Source organism: Desmodus rotundus, chromosome 10, assembly GCF_022682495.2.
Source record: "Desmodus rotundus isolate HL8 chromosome 10, HLdesRot8A.1, whole genome shotgun sequence".
NCBI classification, from domain to species: domain Eukaryota; kingdom Metazoa; phylum Chordata; class Mammalia; order Chiroptera; family Phyllostomidae; genus Desmodus; species Desmodus rotundus.
The window spans coordinates 45,884,292-45,909,818 of record NC_071396.1 but is presented as its reverse complement, the minus strand read 5'-3'; the positions used below and the strand labels follow the sequence as shown (position 1 = coordinate 45,909,818).

At 52.8% G+C, this 25,527-nt stretch overlaps 1 protein-coding gene and 1 pseudogene across 1 annotated transcript in view; one reads left to right on the top strand and one right to left on the bottom strand.

The window, feature by feature from the left end:
- Positions 1–25,527, top strand: part of FSTL4 (follistatin like 4) — a 331,311-nt gene that overhangs the window by 75,279 nt on the left and 230,505 nt on the right. The gene's annotated exons all lie outside the window — the stretch shown is intronic.
- On the bottom strand, positions 21,207–22,127 carry LOC112318198 (pre-mRNA-splicing factor 38A pseudogene; annotated as a pseudogene).

Here is a 25,527-nt window from a genome sequence, read left to right as displayed (position 1 = left end):
TCCATTTGAAAAAAAAATTGTTTTAGTCTTTCCTTTCAAAAAATGCTGACAGTATTTTTTAGCTTATCGGCCCAAACAATAGCCTTTATGCAGGTGGCCGGGCTTGTGGGAGGTCACTTACAGTTCCAGGAAATGTTAACGTTCTTCTCTCGGGTTAATTGTACTAATGTTACATTGTCAAGCAACGCATCTGAAGAATACCTGAGTGTTACAGTGTCTGAATGTCGCACGTCCAAGAATGTAACACTTCACCCAGCAAAGGCAACTTCCCCAGCTCTCCTTAAATAAAATTATTTTCCCTGACAGCTTTGTAAACGTGGCCCCGTTATCTTCCCGAACAAAAACCTAGAAGAAGCTGGATTTCGCATCCTTGCAGATAATCTGTGTGTTGCTGTTCTTTCGGTTCCTGGCGACAGTGCTAGAGCCACTCGCAGTGTTTGTCTTTGCTGCCCACGTGTTCGGTGCGAGTAAGCACAGGCACAGTTTGTCAGCGTTTCTCCTTCTGCAGCACGGAGAACCTTTTAGTCTGTGCTCTGGTCCTTGAGAAGACTTCCCCGCACTGCGTTTCAGTGCACAGTTCTGAGCCGGCTGCGAAACCGTGCAGGGATGCCTGCCCCGCACCTCTGCGCTCCCTCTGCGCCCTGGGAAAGCTCCCGAAGTCTTTCTCCAGGTCACTGAGTTTCATACCATTCAGTTCTGCTCTTTCTTGGCCCCCCTGTGTTAATTGTGGGTGTTAATTGTGGAAATTCATTTTTGGCCCCCACTGAACCCCCTTTTCTAAGCGACCTCACCTTTGATTTCCTCGTGTTGCCCCCCATCCTCTTCCATTCTGCTTCTGATGGGTTCTCTTGTCTTTTCCTCTATCCCTCCCCATTCACCCGATCTCGCCCAAGCGACTGGTTTTGTTTGTTTCCCTGATGCAAAGAGCCCTCAAAGGGAAACGTTTTGGGGGTGTGGCCGAGGCGAAAAACAAGACTCTGCAGAAGCACTGGAGGCACCAAATGGAAGAGAGGGCTCCCTAGGTGCACTGCCTCAAAAGGAGAGCTCTTCGCAGGTGACCGACCGAAGGTTAAACGTGTAAGACTAAATGTACAGTTTTGGACAAATAAATACAATTTTTGTGGGGGGTCCCCCCTCATGTATACACAGGAGTAGGCAAAAGTAGGCTTACATAATACACATAAGTAGACTCGTGTGAGTGGTGGGGAGTGCTGTGTGGGTGGAATCAAGTACCGCTGTGTGTAAAGAGAGGGAGGGAGGAGTAGGACACAAGGGGCTTCCAAGAGGCTTTGGCTGTGCTGCCTTTGGGTCCTGTGTGCCCCCGATCCAAAGAGCTGTGGGCAGGGGAAGTTATGCATACGAAATGCATCCTTGTGAGTACATATGGTGCCCAGAGCTGCGGCTGAGACTGTGTTCCCTCAGAGGGGCGTGGTGGGACTGCTGTGCTTGGGCTAACGCCTGGGAGGGAGAGGAGCCCCGGCACAAGGGCCTCAGGCTAGGATCTTGTCCTTCAGGATCTGGTTGGAAAGACAAAGATCACATCTGACTCCATCCATGAATGATGTTGGACAGCTCAGACTTCTGACCGGGGCCTTCGGTGGCACACAGGCCCGTGGTAGACCACCTAGGTTGTGGGACCAGAGGAGCTTGGCCCAAAGCTGGCTTGGCTGTGCTTGAGATGTCCTTGAAGGCATATTCTCTGACCTTGGCGGAATTCAGGGGATACATCGCAGGCCCAGTCAACTGAGTTCACAAAACCACCTGGAGATGGAGCTGAGAAACGACCAAATGACATAAACATGAGTTGTGACAGAGGCATTGTAAGAGCAGCTTTTGCAAAAGGCGCCACCCCAGAACTGTACAGAAAGCTTCTTCAATGGCTAATTGGCTCTCACATCCCATTTCACATGTGGATTCTGAGGCCAGAGGAGAAGCACACCAGGAGCCTGCTGTGGTGGGATGCAGCCTGGGCCCTGACCCCACTCCCCACACCCTCTGTGACTCCCGGTCAGAGGCGGGAGGGCGGAGCCTAGAGCATCCGCCTCCAGAAAGGCCTTGCTGGGGCTGGGTGGAGTCAGCACCCTCAGTAACACGCCAAAGTCGCTCCTGTTTGCCTTTAAAACATGTTGTTTCCTCCAGTTCTCTTGGAGCAGGAGATAAAATCTGGGTAGGGAGCTGAGTGGTTTGCCCTCTGCTGGGAAAACCAATGCCTGGGCAGCCTGTTGGAGGGGAGGGCCGGGGACACAGCCGGGCAGGTGCAATAACAGACTCCAGAGTCATCAATTCATCATGATGCTGACAGGAAGGTGCCACCTGGGTGACCTGAGCTTGTGGCCCCACCTGGGAGTGTTCAGCACAGTCCTTGGCGGTTGAAAGGTAATTTTTTATAGAGCAATGGGCAGAATCTCATTTGAGTTAACACCCGGTCTCTTGGGGTCAGCGGGCTTTGTTAGTGTGCGAGGCCAGCAAGTTGTTAGTGTCAGGTGATTGCGGACGGAGTGTTGGCAGAAGCTGAAGCTTATTGGGAGTGTCGTATCGGGGGTCAGACAAAGCGGGTTCCACGGAGCAGCCGCGCCACTGAGTAACCGGGACCTCAGATGAGTCCGAGAGCCACAGCAAACCCACTTCTCCCGGCTGTGTGATGGGGACGCTATTGGCGCCTGCCTCAGAGCATCATCGTCGAGATCACACGCGATAACGATGTCACACCGTGGCTCAGGGCCTGGCACACTGCGGCACGCAGACGTTAGCAATGGTGACCAGGTGTGGGTGAGTGACCAGATCTCGTTTTTGCTCTCCATGTGTAAACCGTGGCATCTGGGGCTTGCACCAGACATTTGTCCCCAGAGCCTTGTAGGCATTGGACATGTGCACGACTTCTGAGGTCCTTGCCCAGGTTCAGAGCGGGCACCGCAAGGTCAGGGTCCTCCACCAGCGGGCGCCGCCCAGGGCAGCAGGGGAGCCAGGCCCGGCACGCACACGGCCTGCGCGGCCCCTCAGCTGTCTTTGTGGCTTCTTTTCTCCCGGTCGCTTACATTCGTTATCGCATTAGGCCCATTATCGGTAATGAAGCACTCAGAGTGTTTAGCAGCCCAGATGCTACTGCAGTCCTTCACTGAAGGGCTCTGTTGATACGAAATGCATCCTTTCCAGAAGAAAACAAGTAGAAGCTCCACGCGTCCCGTCCCTAAGCTAAGAGCAGTAACAGTGTGAATAGTGAGAGTGAGCACTCAGCGGTCCCAGTCCCTTAAAAGGTTTTCGTGGCATGAATTGGTGCTTGCTGAGTGATTTGCTTCTCCGAGGGGGTACTCAGGGTGCTGGTTGAAATGAGCAAATCAACGAGGAGGAGGCAGGTGCCAGGGTGGCAAAGCCTCCTCTTGATAAAGAACAGAGAGGAGGAAATCAGGAAAAGCAACAATCTGAACAGAAAATGGCAATGACGAACTGAGCGGTCGGGCCAGGTCTTTGCTGTGTGAGAAGGAGGTGAGGGCTGTGCGTCACAAGAGTCCAGGAGCCCAAGGGCGAGGAGGGTCAGGGGATGGGCGGCCCCGGGGCCGTGGGCATGCCCGCGGGAGGAGACCCCCGCTGCTGCGGGCAGCAGCTCTGCCAGGTCTGAGGGAAGCTTACCCGTGGGCATGGGCATGGAGAGGCTGGCAGGAAGAAGCCCTGCATTCTGAAAATTGTGGCCAGGTCATTTGGTTTTCGTATGGGCTGTTCCTTTGAAGAGAGAGCGTGAGACCACCGAGATGGCGAAGGCAGCCTCCGAGCTCCTTCCCTGGGAGCCTTCTGATCGCCCCCCAGAAATGACCCAGTGGGCCACGCCTCTTGGCAGCCTGATCGGAAAAACTCTGAGAAGCTGCCGCAGCTTGCTACAGGGTCCATTTTTACTAACAAAGCAACAAAGCCACGTTTTTGTGTTGCCTGCTTTTTAAGGCCCAGTCTAATGTATTCCAGATCAACCTTGCGGAGATAGTGCCGTTGGCTGACTCAGCCCACTGTCCCTCCCACACACGCTGATCAGGTGGCCCCTCTTGTGCCAGGCGCTGTCCTGGGGCCGGAGCTGGATGTTTACACAGCTCTGTTTTCACCTGATGTCACCTTTGTGCCAACTTGGCTCTCAGAGCCAGGAGCGTGTCTGTCACGCCTTCTCACAGCAAGTTGCGCAGGTGACACCCTCGCTACACAGGTGAAAAAACAGGCTGAGTGCGATGGTCACATGACTGTCAGGGGAAGTGGTGAGTCCGCAACCAGAGTGTCCCCCTCGTCCACCCAGCGGAGTTTCAGGTCTTTCTGCTTTCTCTGCCTGCTCGGCCACTCTTCCCTGTCCCGACCCCCGTTCCCTCAAGGTTGAGCTACCGGCTTTCCAGGGTGAGAAGCTGGTAGAATCAACTGCTCTGTATCCACTTGTTTGCTGATGGGCACTTAGGTTGCTTCCAGTACTTGGCTGTTGTAAATTGTGCTGCTATGAACATTGGGGTGCACAGGTTCTTTTGGATTGGTGTTTCAGGGTTCTTAGGGTATAATCCCAGCAGCGGACTGGGGAGTAGGGTGGGGACAGTGGGAAGAGGGGATTGCAGGAACTATTATAAAGGACACATGGACAAAATCAGGGGGGGATGGTGGAGGTGGGGGAGGGAGGTGGGTTCAGCTGGGCTGGGGTGGAGGGATGGGGAGAAAAGGCATACAACTGTAATTGAATAACAATAAAAATTTTTTTAAAAAAGAATCAACTGCTCTGTGCTAATGAGGAGGAAGCTAATGACAGCTCGTTATCAACCTTCTGTGCGTATATCTGTACCCTGGCACGGGCTCATCAGCTTGTCAATCAGATCTCTCACCTTTGGCTACAGCAGATGGTGAGCTAGAGTTGGGGGTAACCCTGGACTAAAACTTCACAACTAAGTGCAAGTGTGCCCCCCCCACGTCACAGGTCCCTGGACAGTAAGTGAACTGATGCAGATTTTACTCTCTATAAAGTACTTAGCAGCATTTTCTCTAAGAGGTGGGTTCGGGCGAGGCTCTAGTGAGACCCCATCTTGTTGGGACAGGCAGGGAGCCCCTTGCCCACCCACCCTCTGGGGTTCTGCACTGGCCTTAAGTAAACCCACTTGGAGGTGATATTTCCAAGTAAGCAGGATGGCCATTTTTGTGGGGGTCAAGCAGAGGCTCAGTTTGTTGGATGTTATCTTGGAACGGACTTGTTTCTGCCAGGCGTAGCTCTGCAGCCCTGATGCCGTGGCTCCAGACCTCAGGGGTATTAATGCTAGAAACAACTTCCATTGTTTCAGCTGCTAGGAAGAGCCTGCCTTTATCATCGAGATGTTAGCCTTGCAGTTTCTCATCCACTCGGAGAAAAAAAAATCAGCAGCAGTAGGAGATGCACTCCTTCTTTTAAAAATTCATTCCAAGGAATGAGAGAGAGAATTTATTCTAAAATATCTTCATCCCCATGGCAATAAAAATTCTGCCGAACGGTCAGCAATCTGCGCTGGGCTTCGATTAAGAAGGAACTGTGCTTTCTCTGTCTGTCTCCTGTGCCAGTTGGACTCCAGGAAGAAACCCTTGTCTCAGGCCCTTACTGGGACAGGTGGCTTCGGGGACACACAGGCCAGCCTGTGGGGACCTGCTGACACCAAAGGAGTGCTGGGGGCACCCGGGGGCTCGGCGGCACGACGCTCACCCCCACGGTGCAGGGCGAGGCTGGCCCCTTCCTCCGTTCTTCACCTTCAGACGCCATGCCCCTTGTGTTGTTATGTTTCAAAACAATACCCTTCAGAGTTGGTTCTTTCTGATTATAAAAACGAAATGTCCTTTGTTAAAAAAAGACAAACAACAACTTGAATCAATAACTGTGTGGAGAGCAGAAGCCAGAGTGTCCTGTCAGGCCGTCACCCGCGGACAGTCTTTGTTACCATTCTGATTTATATCCAACCTCGTCCGTCTTGAAGAATTTCTGTTGTCTCCACAGAACTGGGATCTCTCTGCCCATCTGATTCCATGGCCTGACTTCTCCACTTAACACCGTATTTTTCATTTACTGTTATTTGGAAATACATATATTCTGCCCTCGTGGTATTGCGAGGGTCTGGCAGAGACAAGCCCACCGGGCGCCTGCCTCACTGAGTGCCCATTCGGGGTAGGGGAGGGACAGGCACCAAACAAACCATCGCCCCAGAATCACGTGACTGCAACTGGGCAAAGAGCTATGGAGGAGAAGGACAGAGGACCACAGCCACCTGACCTAGTCGAGGAATCAGGAAGGCTTCCCTGAGGAAGGGGCATGAAGGTTGTTGAAGCAAAGGGCCTGGGGGAGGAGTGGGAGGGAGAGGAGCTCTGGCGGAGTGGAGAGCAGCTGGTGTGACTTTAGAGAGTGAGGGAGTGGGCGGTGCAGGTGACACAGGAGAGGTAGGTGAGGACCAGACCGCTCAGAGCCCCCTGTAAGGACGTGGGGTTTACCCTGAGAGCAGCGGCGAGCCACCACTGGTTTTTAATCAGGGGTGTGACTTGGTAAGACTTGCAGGTTTAAATGGGTTCTTCTTTTGTGAAGAATGGGGACTGTGGGGTACCTGTGAGCAGTGAGGAGGCTGCTACAATTATCTAGAAATTCAATGCCAGTGGTTTGAAATAGAGTCATAGTGGAGATCGGAGAGATGGGTGGACCCCGCCTGCTTTCTTCTATGTTTGAGGCATACATTGGTCTGAGACGGTGACTTGTTGAATATGCAAAGCGGAAAAAGACATCAAGGATGCTCCTGGATTTCTGCCTTTTGCATTTGAGCGGAGGCACTGGCCACTGAGATGGGAGCCCGGGGGAGGACCAGGACTTCAGGGGTAGGTCACGGGCTCTGGTTCACATGTCAGGTGTGTGTGTAGGAGAGGAGACACGGGCTGCTGGCTAGGTAGGGTCAGGATGCCACACAGGGCCCTGGGCTGGAAAGATTTGGGAGTCGTCAGCATGGGGGCAGCAGCAGAAGCCCCGAGAGGCTGAAATAGTCTGGGGCACAAGGGTAGAGGCTACGGAGAAGGCCAAGGCCTCTGAGTGGTGGGCACTCTGGGGCTCGGCCTCCCTCTGCTCCTCAGGCCCAGCCTGTCCGCAGCCCTTCAAGGCAACGTCTCTCCATTCAGCCTTGGGGACCCCAGCCATGTGCTGAAGCTGGTTCATGGGAGCTTTTGTTCAGTTTGCAGGAACTTGTGAGCCAGTTGCTGGAAACTGGCCATTACAGAAGCCAGTGGACCTGGCAGGTGCTACAGCTCAGGGCCTGCTGCCCACCCTCCCGTTCCTCCGGACAGCGGGTTGTGACACATCGCCAGCGCCCCACTGCTCATAGCCAGCCGCCACTTTTGTTTCTGCCACTGTTTTGTGGGTTATGTCATTTGAATCTGAGAGGGAGATTTATCTGTGATCGCTTTCAAAGGCTCTGACTCTGTTCTAAATTACCAGCCCCTTCTTCTAAGAGGGAGTGAGCTAGTGACACGTTGAGACAGTGAACGTCCTGTCTCTGTATTAGTTTTCTCCTGCTGCTATAACAAATCGCCGCAGGCTAGCCACTTAGATCAACACCGATTTGTTTTCTCAAGGTCTCTAGGTTAGGAGTCCACGTGGGCTTGGCCGTGCTCTCTGTGTAGAGTCTTACGAGGAGGAGGTCAAGGCGTCGGCCTGGCCGGGCTCCTGTCTGAAGGCTCTGGGGGGAAAACCCACATTCCAGATCCTCCAGGTTGTTGGCAGAATTCCATTCCTTGTGAAAGTGGGATTGAGATCTCTGCTTTCTTGCCGGCCGTGAGCCAGGGACCACCCTCTGCTCCTGGAGGTCACATTCATCACCTTGCACTTGGCCCCTCTACCTTCAGATCGGCGACAGAACCCTGAGTTCTTCTCTTGCTTCGAATCTCTCTGGCTCGCTCTCCATCGGCCGTAGACAACTGTCTGGTTTTTAGGGCTCACGTCATTAGATCGCCTGCAAATCTCCCCACCCTAAGGTCAACTGTTCCTGAGTTTCCCGGGACCCCTGCCACAAGGTGCCAGATGCCGGGTAGCTTAAAACATAGGGAGTTCATTGTCTCATTGTTCTGGAGGCTCGAAGGCCAAAATGAAGGTGTCAGTGGGGCCCTTCCCTCTCCAAAGCCTCCAGGAGAGGATCCTCCCTCACCTGGTCCAGCTGCTGGGGTCCCTTGGCCGGTGGCAGCAACTGCGACATCTGCCTCCATCCCCACGTGACTGTCTCCCCTCTGTGTCCGTGATCTCCTCTCTGTGTCCCTGTGCAGATCCCCCGCTTATTTTGTTTGTTTCGTTTTTGAGAATTAGAAAAGTGCTTTCACATTATAGTTTACATTCAATATTTTTTATATTGGCTTCAGGTGTACCACTTTGTGGTGAGACCAGGGGAGTCAAACTCCTTGTCACCAGGGGCCACATAACCAGCCCCGCAGTTGCCTCCAAAGGGCCGAATGTCATTTCAACTCCTTAACAGTTAGGGAGTAGTTCCATTTATACAGTCCTATAAGTATTTCGGCCCTTTGAAGGCAACTGCAAGGCTGGTTATGTGGCCCCCGGTGACAAGGAGTTTGACACCCGTGGGTTAGACCTTACAAAGGTCTAACCCGTGGGTTACGTACCTTACAAAGTGATTCCCCTGTATTTCCAGCACCCACCTGGCCCCAACATAGTCATCACAGCATTGTCGACTCTGCTCCCCGTGACGACTGTTCTGTGCCTGCCGATCTGTACGTCTTACTCCCTCCGCTTTTCTCACCCAGCCCCCAAATGCCCCTCACCTTTGGCTACACTCGGTTTGTTCTCTGTGTCTGTGACTCTGTCTCACGAGGACACCAGTCCCGTTGGATTAGGGCCCACCCTGGTGACCTCGTCTTTAGTTGACTCCATTTGCAAAGGCCCTATTTCCAAATACAGCCACATTCTCTGGTACCAGGGGCTAGGGCTTCAGTGTCTCTCTTTGAGGGCCACAACTCAGCCCATAGCAATGCCGTGTCACGTAACGACGTAATCTCAGACATGGCACCTCGTCATATGGGCGGGCTCCAGGGATGAGGGCATGGACTATTTGGGGAGGGGCGGGGTGTAATTTTACTAATCCCTGCCTGATTCAGTCTCCAAAGATGCCCTTTAAGGCATTGCTTCATTTTCGACTTTCCTAAAAATAGACCCCATGCTACCCAGGGCCCCTCCTTGGATAGCCTCGGTTCACACCTGTTCCACCTCCTCCAGTTTCAAGGGTGTTGTCTGCCTGCCACCCAGAACTGTTTAATGGGCCACACTGAGTCCTTTCCCAAGGGCCAGGCCCAGGAGGGTACTGCCAGGGCCCGCTGTGGCAGTTGGTACAAGATGGGGCAATGAGAAAGAACACTCCCACCCTACAAACATGACCGATCTTGTGCTCCCATCATCAGCAAAGGAAAAGTTGGTTCTTGGTGTGTATTTTTTCTTAAGATTGCAAACTGTGGAACAAATTGCTCCATGTCTCCCTGTGCATTTTGATTGGAGGACATCGCTCTCTCCTGCCGCCGACCCACCGGCCGCCTCTGCGGCTCGCTGGGAGGGGCACGTGTGCGGGCTGTGGATGGCCCTGCCTTTCCATCTTCCCGGGAGCTCATTCCCCACTGTGAGTGATGGCGAGAATCACACAGCACTTAGAGTCTCTCGTTCATCTCCCCCATCCTCTAGATGCCAAGCAAATTCCAAAGTTAAAGCCCACACTTTTATGAAGCAAGCGGGAGTCTTGCTGGGGTCTGTGCTGCACGGGAATGTCGAAACGGAACGGCTTCCCACTGTGTGCCCCGTTTATTCTCGCCTGGGCAATGTCTTTTGGAGAATTTAACTATGCTAAATTATCATAGGATCGCCTACTGTGTCCAGATAGGTTAGAGAGGACAGTTAGCCATTAGGAAATCCTTTTCGGAAATGGGTTGGGTTATTGTATCAGCTTTTACATCCTCAAAGGTGAATGTGTTAATCAGTTATTTATAACGTGGGTATTTGGTTAAAATAGCCTCAGAGAGCATTACGAGCTTGGGAAAGTTGACGCGTTCATTATCCATGTGTCTGCATCTGGTCTTTGTGCTCCGAGATGGCATGATGCCCCCAGGGTCGGGAGGCTGGGCCTGCTTGCCGCTAGCAGACACCCGTGCTCTGGCCTGTGCCCTTTGGGATCAGAGCTTTGCATGGTGGGTCCTTCTGTGAAGACAGGCTGGGGAAGGGCTTCTTCTGAGGAGGGAATCGAACCCACCACCTTGGTCTCGTTCCGAACCCTGTGCTCGGTGGCGGAGTCATGCAGTGTGATGAGCCGGAGACCAAGGCTCAGACAGCGCCGACTGCAGCGTCACCTCTGCCTGAGGCTCACTGGTGCCCAAAGCGGGGACGAGTCACGAACCGTGGTGAACGTTGTGCTTTCTCTGCAACGTGAGGGTCCAGCTTTTCTTGCAGAGACACTGGGAGGGTCACATGAGTTCATAAAAGTGAAAGTGCGAAGGTGGAGGGAAAGGAGGGCGGTGGAAGGTGTCGTCTGTCTGCTGCCCAGAGCTATTTAATGGGCCACGCGGCACCCCTTCCGGCAGGCCAGGCCCAGGAGGGTACTGCCAGGGCCGGCTGTGGCGGGTGGTACAAGGCACGGCAATGAGAAAGAACGCTCCCACCCTACAAAGTGACCGATCTTGTGCTCCCATCACCAGTGAAGGAAAAGACCCATGACATGAAAGACCCTCCAACTTTGCGACTCCCTCTCTCCTCCTGTCTATAGCAGAACGGATCTTTATTCAGTGCTCTCCGAGTTTCTGCAGTGTCCTCTCCATCCCTGGCCTTTGGCTGGCCCATGAGAGGTGAGAAAAAGGAAGTAAAAGAGAAGACGTGCACAGGATGGGCCATGGCTACCTATTGGCTGATTGAACCAATGTATGAGAGGGCAGAGTACGAGAGGGCAGAGTTCAGGCCCTGCCTTCCCAGAATCCCATGATCCAGCTAAAATGGGTGCGTGGGAGGAGGGAGGGGCGCAGATCATTGCCACCCCGAGGACTTCAAAGGGGTGGCGTGCGGTGGCATGCGGCTGCATGGCCCTGGCAGCCTGTCCGAGGCCCTGGATCCCCACACGGGTTAATCGGCGGAGCCCTGGCTCAGTCACAGACGGAATTTAAAGTCACGTAAGGGCATGCTTCGCTGAAGCAAAGATAAGCTGTCACTGTTTTGAACAGCACGTTTGAGGCTGAACTGAAACCCTGGCAGGTTGTTTCGCTCCTGGCTTTGAACTGGGGGAAGCGGTTGGCAGTTACAGTGGGCACAAGCCTTCCCTGGAGACTCCGGCCCCGAAGCCCTGGAGAGGGAGTCCGGCCTTCTCTTGGGCCCACAGGTGAATGAGCCTTCCACCTGGGAGACCGGGGATCCGCTCACACCCCCAGGCCCTTCCAGGGCCCAGTGACTGTGAAACCCTGAGGAGGCTCTGATCAAACGGTCAGACCCCGCCCGGGATTTCAGTGAAGACTGGCCTCTGGTTGATCTCGGCGCTATTTTCCTAGCTTTAAACCAGCCACGTTAGGAGCGGGTTAGACAGCGATGTGATGGGAGCTGCTTAGCCGATCCCCTGTGTGCGGTTTTTAAAACACGGCCGGAAGAAGGGCTGACATTTAGCTGGTCTGCAAGCATGTGGCTGAGCTGAGCGTTCGTGGCCGGGGTCCATTCTGACTGGTCACCACTCATCCACACCACTGTGTGTGTGTGTGAGTGCAGTGTGTTGACACTGAGAACATGCTGAGTTTTAGGGATTCGGGTAGTTCCCATACGCCCCGTCAAACCTCGGCTGGTGATGAGGTAGGCATTTCCTCTAAACAAGGAAGACACATGTTGACAGGAAAAAAATGGAATCCTCCTCCCTTGGACTCAGTCCTCACAGGCACAGCCACTGAGCCCAGCTCTGAGGACACTGGTCCAGCACAGAATTACCCAAGACCCGCCCTTCCCCACTACGGAGGAACAGGGCTTAGAGCTTTGCGCTCATTCGCTCAATCTCGGTTCTGCCACTTACGTAGCTGTGTGACTTTGCGATGGTCCCGTCCTTGAATCTTCTCTCCTGCAAGATGACTACAACAAAGCCTACCGCATAGAGGACTGTGGACTTCAGAATAATAGATGGAGCCCTGGCCGGGCGGCTCAGTTGGGTGGAGTATGGTGCTGATAGGCCAAGGTCGCAGGTTTGAGCCCCGGGCAGGGCACATATAAGAAGCAAGAAGCAACTGGTGAATGCATCCGTGAGTGGAACAACAGATCGATGTTTCTCTCTCTCTCTCTCTCTCTCTATCTCTCCATCCCCCTCTCTCTAAATCAATATAAAAAAACTTACAGGTAAAAAAAGAATAATAAATGGAAATCACTTAGAACACTGCCTAACTCCTAGTAGACACTCCATAAACGACCCCTGTGGCTGTGATAATGTTCTTGTTGTTTGCCTGAGGGGCAGGGGAAGAAACCCCAGCTCCCGCTCCGATCTGAGCCCAGGCAGTCCCAAGGCCTGTTCCCTGCCCCCATTCATCCGGCCTCCGTCCACGACATTGAGTCTCGTGGGCAGCATCCACGGAAAAGGCATGCCGTGTCTCTGTCAGATCCAGGACCTGCATGTCACTCACGCACCCGCAGTGCTGAGCTGGCAGCCTCTGGCCTGGCACCAGGGGGCTGAGTCCACTGCTCCCTGACGTCAGACATCCCTGATCGAACTGGGGCGTGATTCAGACCGAGGCGCGTGAGCTTCCTGTGCCTGAAGGAGTCTCTGCTCCCGCCTGCTCTGCCCGTTGCTATTTCCCTCACTCTTTACATCGAAGGCAGAGTAGGACATGCGTTAAATTTTATTTTTTTAAAGCAGGAGATGCTCTCAGGAGAGCCGGGATTTAGAGGAAGGTGGTGAGGAAGGAGCGTCACGTGGAAGAATCACAAGGAACTTCTGCTGCACCCGCACTCCGCGTGGCCTGGGCACCGGGCTTGTCTGAGTCGCAGGGTCTGTTCGCAGCCCTGGCAGCCAGCCTGCTTGCCGAGGCCCCGCGGTGTGGCGGAGAGAGCAGCGCAGGTGCTCCCACAGGTTCTGCAGCCCCTCCTCCAAACACACAACTCTGACTCAAAGCAGTGGCTGTGCTGTGCAGAGGGGGCTTCCAGAAAAATCCTCAGGTGCCTCCGCCTCCAGGGCAACTGCCACTGCAATCCCTCCCCCCTCTGGAGGCTGTAAGCCCCCAGCACCACCGCGGGGCTTCCTCCCACATTCTCTCACCTCTTCCTCCGTCAAGTGACGTTTGAGGTTTCCTGTCCCCAGGACTCACCATCCATGCTTCGGTTTAGGAAGAACCTGACTTCTCCATAAAGCACCAGAAGCTGCTCGGTTCTTTGTAAAAGGCCCGGGGACGTGTGGGACCCCGGCACAGGGACACCATGCAGAACAATGGGGCTAGACTGAAACAGGTTTGCTCAGCCCTCAGAGACACTCAGGGCATGGAGGTTTCAGGGTGTGGTCTGCAGCGCTGACTCGCCGGGGCTGACGTTCCAGTTTCATTTCATTCCCCTCACTGATAGGAACAGCTGCCTCCTAGGTGTGACCCCCACACCTGAGATCCTTGCTCGCTCACCACAGTCGTGGTGGGCGGCCTGAGACGTAGCTGTGGAGCTTCTCTGGGAGCTCAGGAACAGCCCCCTCACTCTCAGCCTCCGGTGCCTGCAGGGGCCGGGCAAGCCCCAGCCTTGCTCATTAGGAGCCCGTGCCTCCCGTCTCTCACATCAGCTGCAGTCCCTGAGTCCCAGCCAGTTCGCTGGCCGGCTATCCTTTGTGCTGATCCTTCTCATGAATGATTCTGGCGGCTTGCTCCCTGGACAGATTTCCATCACCGCTAAGGGCCCAGGCAGGAATCTTCCTGTCCACATTGTTTGTTCGACACGGATGTGTTTGGTTTTTCTGCCTCGGAGTGCAGACAGCTGTTTACAGCTCGACAGTCAAAATACTTAATGAAAGCAACCTGCGGTTTAAAAGGACTGAGGCGAAGGAAAGAAACAGTTCACTTTCCAGGTCGATCAAAGCATCTGTATGAGACGCCTTGACGGGGGAGCCCGTGCCTCTCTGTGCTCGGGAGGGCTTGTGCAGGAAACAGTCCCCCCGGTGGGTTTTTTCCGGGCTCGGGCCCCAGGCCTCCCCCTTTAACTGTTGGAAAGGAAATGAACGCGTGCGTAAACCAGACCACGCTCTTCAAAGTGCCACCAGGATTTCAGAGTTTTCAGATACACTGTAGCCTCATGAAATTCAGACTCCGCTGATCAAAATCTGTGCTAGGAATCCCACAAGGTCTAAGGACGCAGCTGTTGAACATTTTATCTTCAGAAACGGCTGCGGCTTAGCGCGCTCCTTGCTGGCAGGGTACCCAGACACGTCTGCAAATACCGTGTTTCCAGCGTGAGTCCGTGCCCGCCGGGGCACTGGGAACAGCGCCGGCGGTGCGGGGGGCTCCCTCCCGTGCCAGGCCGAACTGTGGACGCTTTCAAGGAAATTAAACCGCACACTTACAAAACACAGTATCACGAGAAAGACGTCATAGCAAGTGTCACCTTCGGCGCGATGGCCCAGCTCTGAGGCCTCAGCGGCAGATAAAAGTGGCAAGACTGTCACCTATGGAGTCCTCAGCCGCCCCTACTTAGGGAAGTGGAAACACCCGCCCTTTCTCCTTCTCCCTGCTGCTCGTTAGTTCTTACGCACGAAGCTACTGCGGGGGGTTGGCCTCTTTGTTGTAAGTTCCTTTTACTGTAAAATGGATAATAACCCCCACCTCACAGGGCTGTCATGGAGAGCACATGTCTTAGTGTAGCTGAAGTGCTTAGAACAGTGTCTGGAGCATAGTAGGGCTGCTATACTTATTGCACAAGCTCCCGCTCTGTTCTTTCCTGTTGCGGTTTCCTTAACTTTGTGGAGTTTGAAGCACCAGTTGACGAGGGGCTGGTTTTTACCTCCAAAGGAAACACCTTCCTGAAAAAGGGGTGGTCTGAGCTGACACCAGGCCCCTCCGCTATCCCCACTCCAAAGCTATAAATGTTGGATAAAATGTTACTGGGAAAAAGTATGTGTGTGTTAGTTTGTTTTCTGAAGATACCTGAACCTGATGGCAAGGGGAGTTCTAGGTGCCAAAAATGAACGAAGAACTCTCAAAGGCTGTCATGCGTGGACAAGCCAACGGCCTGGCGCCCTGCAGTCCCAGGGACACTGTGTGGTTCAGCTCTGCACCCCCAGGGGTGGTAGCAGGGGCTTTACTCCCTGCCGGGCAGCGCCTGCACCACACCACAGGCCACTGCATAGGCCGAAACCTGGGGTGGGGAGCTGCCTGGCACTGAGAAAATTCTACCTCCTGGGCCAGCAATTTGTGATCTGCTGGATCACATTGGAGTGGACATCTGAATTTATGCTACTTACCTGGTGCTGAAATTCTAACCCTAGAAATGAATTTGAAGGTAGTTCCCAGGTCAGTAAAAGCACCAGTGATCTTAGAAGAAACACAACTAAAGAAACACATTCATTTAAAAAAATGCCATCATGCTATAATGTATGGGATGCCCAAGGGAAAACAAGAAAACCTGAGCCTAGAGTATAAAGCTGCAGACCACAAAGAAGTCATTTGCCATGAGGAAACAGGAAGACACTCACACACTGGAGGGTGAAGTCCTTCAGAATCTTCAGGTAGTAGAACAATGTAAACGACTACTTAAAAATTCACATTTGAAATTATTAGAATAGTAAAGAGAGAAGTATAAAGAAAGAGTTCTGGAGGGGGGAAAACAGGTAAACTTGGGAAGGTAGAATTTCTCAAGATGAAACTTATTAAAATTGATAACTCAATTGGGGGGGGGTGTTTAAAAAAGCTTATTAGACGTAGCCGAAAAGAGAATTATTAAACTGGAAGATAGCTCTGGGGAAATTATCCAGAAAAGAATTCAGAGAGACGCAAAGATGGAAAGTATAAAGCAGATATTGAGAGAAAATATCAAGACATTGTTAAGAGATTTTATTAAAATATATTGTTAAGATTTTTGGGAAGAGAATAAGGAGGTCCGTAGGAATGTGTACAGGGAATGGCATAGAGGAAACATTGGGAGTAATAATGGTTAAGAACTTCCCAGAGCTAAAGGAAGATGTAAATTCCTCGGCTGAAGAAGTGCTGAGTCCTGGACAGAACAAGTACAAATTATATCACCGTGGACTGCAGGACACCAAGGATGGAAAGCAACCAACAGGAAGAAGAGATGCACCGCAGAGGAACAGCCACCGATCGCAAACTTTGTATCCGCAACAGTGGAGGCTGGAGAGCAGTCAAATCGTGCATTCCTCATTGGGAGGGAAAACAGTCAATTCAGAGTTCTATTCAAGAGTGAGGGCGAAGGTACTTCCGGACAAAGACTTGAGAGGTCATCACTCACAAACCCCCTCTGAAAGGACCACTGAAGGACGCGCTTTAGGAAGAAGGCAGTCGAACCCGGAAGATAACGATGGAACACAAAAATCCTTGGTGGGAAAGACCGGCGACAAGTGGCCGCTTGTCCCTCATCAACCCTCAGGGAGGTCTCGAGGCCACATTGGCAATGTTGGGAAGTACCCTCGGACAACGTGGAGCTGAGGCGACAGAAGGGGTGATGCGGCGGCGACATATTATATGCTCATTGCCCAGACGCAGTGTGCTGGGTGTGCTCTAAACGGGAAGTTCTCCCCCGGAACCAACATTGGTCACTGAGCTGCTGCCGTCGTCAGGGGTCTCAGCCTGAGGTTCTCCTGAGATGATGCTGCCTTCTGGGTGACACCTCAAAGGCATCGAAGGTTCCTCACATGGGGAACGGAGGCCCTCCGTGGGCTGCCTGCTGTAGTCTCCATGGAAGTCCCCTGTATCAACAGCCACGTGCCCGCGATGGTTACACTGCCCTGTGCTCAGGCTCTCCCTCCCTCCCTCCCTCCCGGCCCTTCCCCATCCTCAGTGCAATAAGAGTTTCTGAACAGGAGCCAGATTTCCACGGCGGACGCGTCTGGGTGGATGTTCCCCAGAAGCGAGCTAAAAGTGGGTTTGCCTGAGGGGCCCGCCCCTTCATTTCATGGGTTCAGAGTTCGGTATTATTTTTAAGAGTCCCAGACGCTCCCAGACGCTGCTGCACCTGCTCAGTGGCTCCTGTGTCAGGACAGGGTTCCAAGAAAGGAGCAAGTCAGGTTTCAGGGGCACCAGCTGAGCTTAACAAACACCTGTTACCCGCCCGCTCCTGGTGCCCCAGCCTTCGGCCCAGGAGGGCTTGGCGAGGCGGCCTTTTGGGCAGGCCCTGCAGCAGGCGTCTCGGGGTTCCCAAGCTCTGTGAATCTCTGACAGGCCGGCCCCAGAAGAGAGACGGGAACCAGAGCTGCAGGGGTAGGGGTCTGGAAGCAGCAGGAGGGGTGAGGTGCCTCACCTGGAGATGGGGAGCTTCTGGCCCTGCAAGGTGAGGGTGCAGGGGCTCCTCTGAAGCCCACCATGGACATCACAGCCTGGCATGCACCCCCATTCCCCTAAGAAAGTTCTTGCCTCAATGTTTTCATTGTCCTTGAGAATGAAATCGGCAATGGTTTGGGAGTTTTTCTTCTAAATCTACATTTTTAATAATGTTTCTCACCCAGAGATAAACATACAATCTCCACCCTACACATGGGAGGGTATTTTCTGTTATTAATCTGTATTGGTTTCTTACCAAAAGGACGGTGTCTTTCATTTTTCCTGGCCTTTCTAAAACAGCCTAACTAACACAAGATATTTGTATCAACAAAATCGAAATTAGAAAACACCAGTTAAAAACTATATATGTATTTTATTTTATTTATATGTATATGTGTATACATAAAAACTATATATGTGTGTGTGTGTGTGTGTGTGTGTGTGTGTGTGGCAGCAGATTTTCTAGTTTGGCTTCCAGTCCTTTAAAACACAGGTGTGTGGGAAGAGGTCTGATTTCTAGTTCCTTAACTAAGTGTGTGAGGCACAAACCCTCCGGCCGTGGAACACCCGAATTCCCGCCTATAGATTACAGGGCGGGCCGGACTGCTGCTCTCGGACCCGGTGCTCTCCACGAGGTCCTAGCAATGGAGAGCCCGAGGCCCACAGCAGCCGGGTTGAAGGCCGACCCAGGTCCCCTGGGACATTCCAGAGACCAGAAGTGGTTCGAGGTGCTGCAGCCCGGGTGGGTGAGGCCGAGTGCCGTGGGAGTTGGCGAGGGATGGTGAGCGGGGGTCCTGGCGCTTGTTGTGGCACCCAGAGCGGGGGAAGCAGCCTCCCCCTACAGCTGACTCTCCTTTTTGAGGGAGGACTTGCCTTCTGCTGGGCCCCTTGATGAACTGTTTACATCACCCGCTCAGGACTTGCTCACCACGACCCGGTAAGGTAGGAGTGTTACGTTTCATAGTGAGGACCGGAGGCGCGGAGGCGGCAGCTTACTCCAGGTGACTGAGGTACCTCAGGGTAGCTCCCTCTCCATCATCTGCAAGGACACGGAGACAGAAGACTGCTTCCTGGGAAGGACGTTTCCCTCAAAGGCCTCCTTGCACAGAACTTCGAAGACGACACTGGAAGAGAGGCCACTTGCACAAACAGAATTAAAATTCCTGTCTCCTTGACTCATGAAGAAAGGAAGAGTAAAAGATCCCCACTCGCTTGGATTCAAGGAGAACCATCAGGTGGCGAAGAGAAACCTGCTTTTGTAGGCGGCTTCAAACAGCTCACCTGGGAGCCCCCAGCCTCCTGCGACCGGCCAGGAAGAGAGTCACCTTGACTATCTAGGCTTCCGCTCTTTCTGCACACGGCTCAGCGACACTGTCCACTGTCTCTTAGTGACAATGCGGTGACAAGAGCCTGGTGCCATCCGTCAGGACTCGTCAAGTCGAGCCCCGACTGATGTCAGCATGCGGACCCCTGTGTCCCTTCCGTAAGAGGGGTGCCCCCCTTCTTCCTTTGCACGATCGTCACAAGGCTCAGCTGAGACCCTGAATCGGACAGTGAGAGCCATTTGATGCGAGAGCCCTGTGTTTATTAAGTGACAACTCTTACTATCGCTGAGGCACAGATGCTGCGCAATTCAGGCCGAGTCCCAGGGGAGGGATGATTTGCGGAGCAACTTTTCCCGAAGAACTCTCCTGGCTCCTCTTTTGTTTTTCTCTCTTTGTCAAGGATTTCAGTACATTTGTATGACCCTTGATAGTAGCTGTGAATTTTGGGTTAAAATGAGATGTGACTGCCCCAGGTAGTGCCCTTCATCTACCCAGAAGAAAATATTTAGAAGACATTCCAGAGTGCCAGGAGTGTATCTCCGTGGCCACAGAGAGCGCCCCCTGCAGCAGCCCCGCTGTGGCAACACGGGTTTTCTTAATGGGAGCAAGCAAGGAGGCAGAGCGCATGTAGCCAGCTCCCGGGAGCAGATGCGAAAGAAATACCTGCCTGGAGACTCAGAGGAAGCAGGAGAAAGCCCTTTACGGGCAGGTAAAGGCGCTGACCACCACCCTCCCTGCCCTGTGCAGGCAAACCTCACCACTTCTGGCTAATTGGGAGGGTGTGTTTGCGGCAGCCGGATTTGGGAACGTTGAACGTGAAATCTAACTTAACTCAGTTTTGCAGCAACTGAAACTAGAAATGGACAGAACTTGCTGCTCTGCAGAGGTCCTTCACCCCCGCTGTAGAAGAGGGAAATGACTTATTGTCAGCACATCCCAAGCAACTATGCACACGGGAGCAGCCAGGGCAGCGGCGAACGGGCCGGTATCTCAGGTGGGTTTGCTGGGCAGACATGCGCTCTGCGGCAGGCCTGCTGACCGCGCTCTGGGTCCCCGGCTATCAAGATACCGCGGCTGAGGGAGGCGAAACAGCCGAGGTCTGCTGTACACGAGCACAGGTTGGTCCTGAGCCCCAGCTGTCGGGGCGAGTGCAGGAGACAAACTCCCCTCCAAGGGCAAACCCCTCTTTTCTCCCACACTGGACTGTGGGACTGTCGTCCTGTCAGTAAATGGACACGTTCCCATGGTGAGCAGCACATGCCTGCCCCTGGGAGTACTTGCGATCACAGGAGGGTTAGCTCACCGTGGGGAATTTGAAAGATCTTTGTTCTTCCAGCCGTCACCTGTGGCAACACACAACCCTTGGTGCGGCAGGGTGACCGTGTGGGCACTTTGGTGGCATTTGGCTCTTCGGTCTCAGTGAGAAGCTCAGATAGTAGTAGTAAGGGCAAATACAGGGTTAGGCAAAAGCAGGTTTACAGTGGTTCATGTGGAAAATTACACATCAATCAATAAATGATCACACAGGAACACACTCTGTGTTTCGCGTCCTCACGACTGTAACCCTGCTTTGCCCCGCCCTGTATGAACATCGGGCTTACTGCACCAGTTCAGAGCAGAGGACAGTGAGGCCGGTATTATAACAAAGTTCCTGTGTAACAGGTGAGGAAACCGAGGCTTACGGAGGGGAAGAAATTTGCCTGAGGTCATGGGGTAAGTAGATGGCAGAGCTCAGACTCAAACCCAGGCGCCCAGCTCCCACCTGCGCATCCCTCCTGCTGTGTGGGCTCGAGCCTGGCGGTGTGTGGGCGAGGCCAGCACCCCACCTGTCCATCACAGCTCTCCTCTTCTGCGCTACGTGTTAAATGCATTCATGAACACAGTCTCATTCGATCCTCGTGGAGAAGGAGGGAAGAGGGTCACCCTCTTTGTTTAAAAAATTTTTGAGTCTTGTATGCAATTTGTTTTAAGGAGATGAAAGGAATATTAGCTGCACCAGTATGCATTTCCCAGAGGCCACAGGAAGAACTCAGGGCATTAACATAGTATTTCATTTATCTAGGCATCTGATTCTGTTTATTTTTATTTTTCTGAAAGCGGGTGTGTTAAATTTAGTAACAAAGGATCAGGAGGGGGTCACATCCTCTCCCCGCCATGCGTACCCTCCACCCTCAACTCCACAGTGTTGGCTGTGCAAAGGAGTCCACAGCAGCCCTTGGGGACCATTATCCCTCAGGCATGGATTGGGATTCAAAGGAGATACAAAACTCAGCGCCTCTTTCATTAGAAAAAAAAGTAGAGAAACTTTTAGGTTAAAAAAAGCACCTAAAATATTCTCATAGCTGCCTCTGGACCAGATCTTAATCCTTCTGCATGAGAGAGAGGCAGGGGGCCATTTGGACTAAACCCAAACTGAGTCCATCACTCCCTCCCTCCCTGGCTCTTCTTCTGGCTTTTATTAGGTCTTTCAGGAGATTCCGAGGGGCTCCTGTGTTCATGACTGTGTTGATCACCTGGGGACTTGGAACGGGATCTGGGCTGCCTCCTGGGGACCTGCTGCGGTGACGTCCTGGGCTCCTGCTCTGACGCCTTTCTGGGCAAAGGGAGGGATTCCTCCTTTTGGGAAACTGACTCTGCCCCTGGGAGATGGCTCCTATTTCTCCGGGAGCGCAGTGTGGGAGAGCGCCAGGGCCTGACCAAGTCTTGGTAGCTTCTCCGCAGTGAGCGGGTGATGGAGCTCTCTCCAGCTTCTCATCCTCCTCTTCACTAAACTCCACGTCATCCGTGTCCACTTCCAGAGCGCTCACCCGAGCCTCCAATTGCTCAGCCTCCTCTAGCACACAGCGCTTGTGTAGCCAGGGCAGAGTGACATCACAGACTCTTGCCATGAGGTCATTCATCAATGAACTCATCTGCATGTGTCAGTTCAAGCTCCCCAATTCGGTTCTGACTCTTCATTTCTCTGTAGTCATTGTAGAGAGAGGTTGCAGGCACTCGCAGCAATCAGCTGCACTGCTCGTCAGCCTCGGGTAAAGTGCTCCCAACTAGCAGATATACTGGAAGTCTTCATTGTTTATAAGCTCAGCAGTGGTATCCTTCTCTGGTTGAATCCGAAGCATCTTCAAGGTCAAACACAGAAAGGGAGTTGGCTTTATGTTGCCACCACAGATGCCACCCACAAGCCTTAACTCCATGGCTTTGCCGCCTACAAGTTCAGCCGTACGTCCAAAGCACTCCTCTGTCTAGTAGTTGGACCATAGACTCGCGCCCACAGATCTGCACCAAATACCGAGGGTTGGTGCCGGTGGGTGCCGTGCCATCTGTCGCCATGTGGTTCGCCATTCTACAACGCCTTCAGTTCTATTTCTGTCGGGTCCTTTCATGCAGCATGTTCAGGTTAAAAAAAAAAAAACTGTAAGAAACAGAGAAAGTTGAAGGAGGTGTCCTTTAAAGAGCTCAGGTGACCTCCTTGGAATCGGAAGTACATCAGTATAAGGAACTTCCTTCCTCAAAAGGGGTCGTGGATGGAATCCTGATTCTGTTGAAACGGACAGCTGCTATTTTTCCCTCTGGTGAAACCAATTCTTCAGAAGCCTGTGGGTGACAGCAGTGGCAGCCAGAGGTCAAGCAGGTCAGGCAGTCTCCCCTTGCTCCACCTCCCAAACTAGAGCCAGGGTCGTGGAACGGGCGACGGGAGCATGGGCCTAGCTGGTGAGAGCTTTTCTCTGGAGGTCTCAGGGGATGACGTTAGTAGAATATGCATCCGCTTTCTGGGTGTGTCCTTACAGGGTTGTGGTCTCCACTGATTGGTCAGCGCCAGGGCAGGGGGTCGTTAGTCATCACAGCAGGTCCCAACGCCAGTCACGGGGCCCTTGGCCTGGCCTGGCCACTTTTCTGGGCCTGGAGCTGAAACACAGCCGAGGCCTAGATGTCGTCTCCAGTTTGACCAGAACTCTTTCTCTGTGGTCAGCAGACCCAAGGCTTTGTTCTTAAGGTTGTTTGAGTATTTCGTTTTTAAAACAACTTTACTGAGAACAGTTTGCATACCATAAAATTCATTCGTGTTTCCTGGATGATTCAATGTTTTTAGGACACAGTGGAACCTCAGTTCTCGAACTTAATTCGCTCCGGAAAACTGTTTGAGAAGCGATCTGCTCGAAAACTGAGTCCCCTTTGTCTGTGTCCTGAGAGACGCGTGACTGGTCACACAGGCGTCAGCATGAGAGGGGTGTCGGGGAGAGGACTGAGACCCGAAGTTTTGTTCGACAACCGGGACATTTTCTCCATGAACAACTGGGCCGAGAGCTGAATTGTGTGAGAAACAAGACGTTTGAGAGATTGAGGTTTGACTGTACTTACAGAACTGTGTACCTGTCGCTACAACCCAAGTTTAGACGGTTTCCATCACCCCCACAAAAGAAACCCACGCGCATTTCCAGACCCCCCCGTTCCGGCCTGGCCCTCTTTCCGTCTCTATCCATCCACCTCTTCCAGGCGTTTCACATAAACACGCGCGAACACTCCGTGGCCTCGTGGGGCTGGCCCTTGTCGCTAAGCCCAACCTTCTGAAGCTCCTCCATGTGTCAGTGCTTCATTCCTCCCACTTATTGAGTCCCGTACTACCCTACGTTCCACATTTTGTTCAGCCGTCTGCCAGCCGAGCAAGATCCGGGTGGGTTCCGTTTTTGGCTATTGTATCTTTCTCTTTGAATGGGAACAAAGTGGGTCTCAGAGAAGTCTTGCGCCCTGTCATCAGCGGGGTCAGGCTGGACTCGGGCTGGTGACTCCTAGGTCATTCACCGATCGAGCCAACACTTATTTGGCCCCTCTGTATGCCTGACACTGGTCTAAACCCTGGGAGCTCGCAGTAAGCAAGTCACAGAAGGCCCCTGTCTTCATGGGACTGTCACTCCAGTGGAGGGAGACAATTAGCGAGGGAGCACACGGAAGTGTCAGGAAGCAGGGAGTGTGCTGTGAAGGAAGTAACACAGCACAATGTGAGAACATGTAACAAGGAGTTCAGAACATTTTCCAGCATTTTTATTTTGTTTCAACATCTCTGGATGTTATCCGCAGCATTTGAAATTTCTATTTTACTTGAATTATCCAAATAATTTCACTCTACATGGAAAATGTTCAAAGATTTGAGAAAGTAGGAATCGTTTTTATCTGTGTATTTTGAGGGCACCCATGGACCGCCTTGTGGGTGGGCTGTGGCTTGTCTCTGCACAGCGCGGGGGCGGTGCACCCCCCCCCCACATACCCGCCCCCACACTCTACCCAAGAAGGCAGCGTCCTTTCCAGTCTGCACTCAGGGCAGCTCACGGGCCTCAGGAGCCCCAGCCGAAACCGCATTAGTGTGTGAGAGCAAATTACCCCAGTTTCCTGGCCGTGTAGAACGCCACAGTTCTGCTCTTCATGAAAAATTAAAATCTTGTCCTGATCTGATGCGAGGAAGCGGATGAGGCAGCTCCGGTGAGCTCAGCCACTGTTGATCAGGCAGATGATAAACTACGCATTGGCTTGACTCAGGGGATCAATGGAGAATCTTAAAGAGAAAATCACAGAAGAAATTAAGATTAAAGTCGCAGGCCTGTAATATGGGGAACGCATTCTCTGACTGCAACATAATAAGGCTGTCTCCTGAAAATGCATTATTCATCGCCTGCCCGTAACCGCGGTTACAGACTCTCGTTCCCACGGCTCCAGCCCGAGCTGGCGAGCGAAGCAGACCAGGGACAGGTGACTTGGATCTCACCAGGACAGTCAGAGTTTCAGAGGAGCAGCCGTGGTCCTCTGAGAAGGTCTGTGTGTACCGCCACACCAGGGGTCGTGAGGGGGAAGGTAGCTGCCTGGGTCTAAGCCCATTGGGGCCACAGTGTGGGCTTCACACAGCATACATTTGAGGAGAAAAAAGAAATTATGGGATTGGTTATGTGGTTCATTCCCACATGTTTTTCATCAGCAAAACCTTGGAGGAACATGAGAAGCGGTTTGGGATTCCATGGGGACGTCGATGGAAGAGCATTACTTGGTCCCCGTGAAACTCATTCATATAATCATGTCTACCAGACAGAGAGTCAGAAAGAAGATTGTCCCACTGGTGAATGGATTGGCGTCTGCCTCAGCGTCATCGCTGTTGAAGTCACATAAGCCAGACAATCAGAACTTTTCGGTAATCAAAGCACAGAGTATGACGAAAGGACCCCAACAAGAGGTTTGCTTCAGCACCCACAAACAGAGTTGTCAGTGATCTGGGCAAATTTGTCTCTGAATTTTCTGGAAAACTAGCAATTCTCAGGGAAAAAAAAAAAGACCTTGCAGAGTTTTGAAGATAAAGTTTGAAGAAGATGCTTTCAGTAAAGTTGTTGCCCGAGCCCATTAAAATTTCAGCAGGTTGTTCGCTCAGGGAAGAGAAGAGGACAAACCCTTAAAGGGTCAAGTCTGTTACCCAGAAGCTTCCTGAAGAGGGAGGTGCTAGAAATTGGTTGAGATGAGGATTCCCACAAAAGGGTTTGATCCGCAGCCCTGGGGCTGGCCAGCTCGGGGGTGCAGGGCAAGCCACATGTGTTCTCCATCCTCAGTTTCCTCCTGTGCAAGGCGGGGACCCTGTATGTCCCATCTCCACAGGTTGGCTGGGAGGAGTCAATGGAGGCACGAAAGTCCTTGAGCAGAGGGACCAGCGCAAAGTCAATGTCCACGTGACGGCAATCTATTGGACAGAGAGGGAAGGAACGGAATT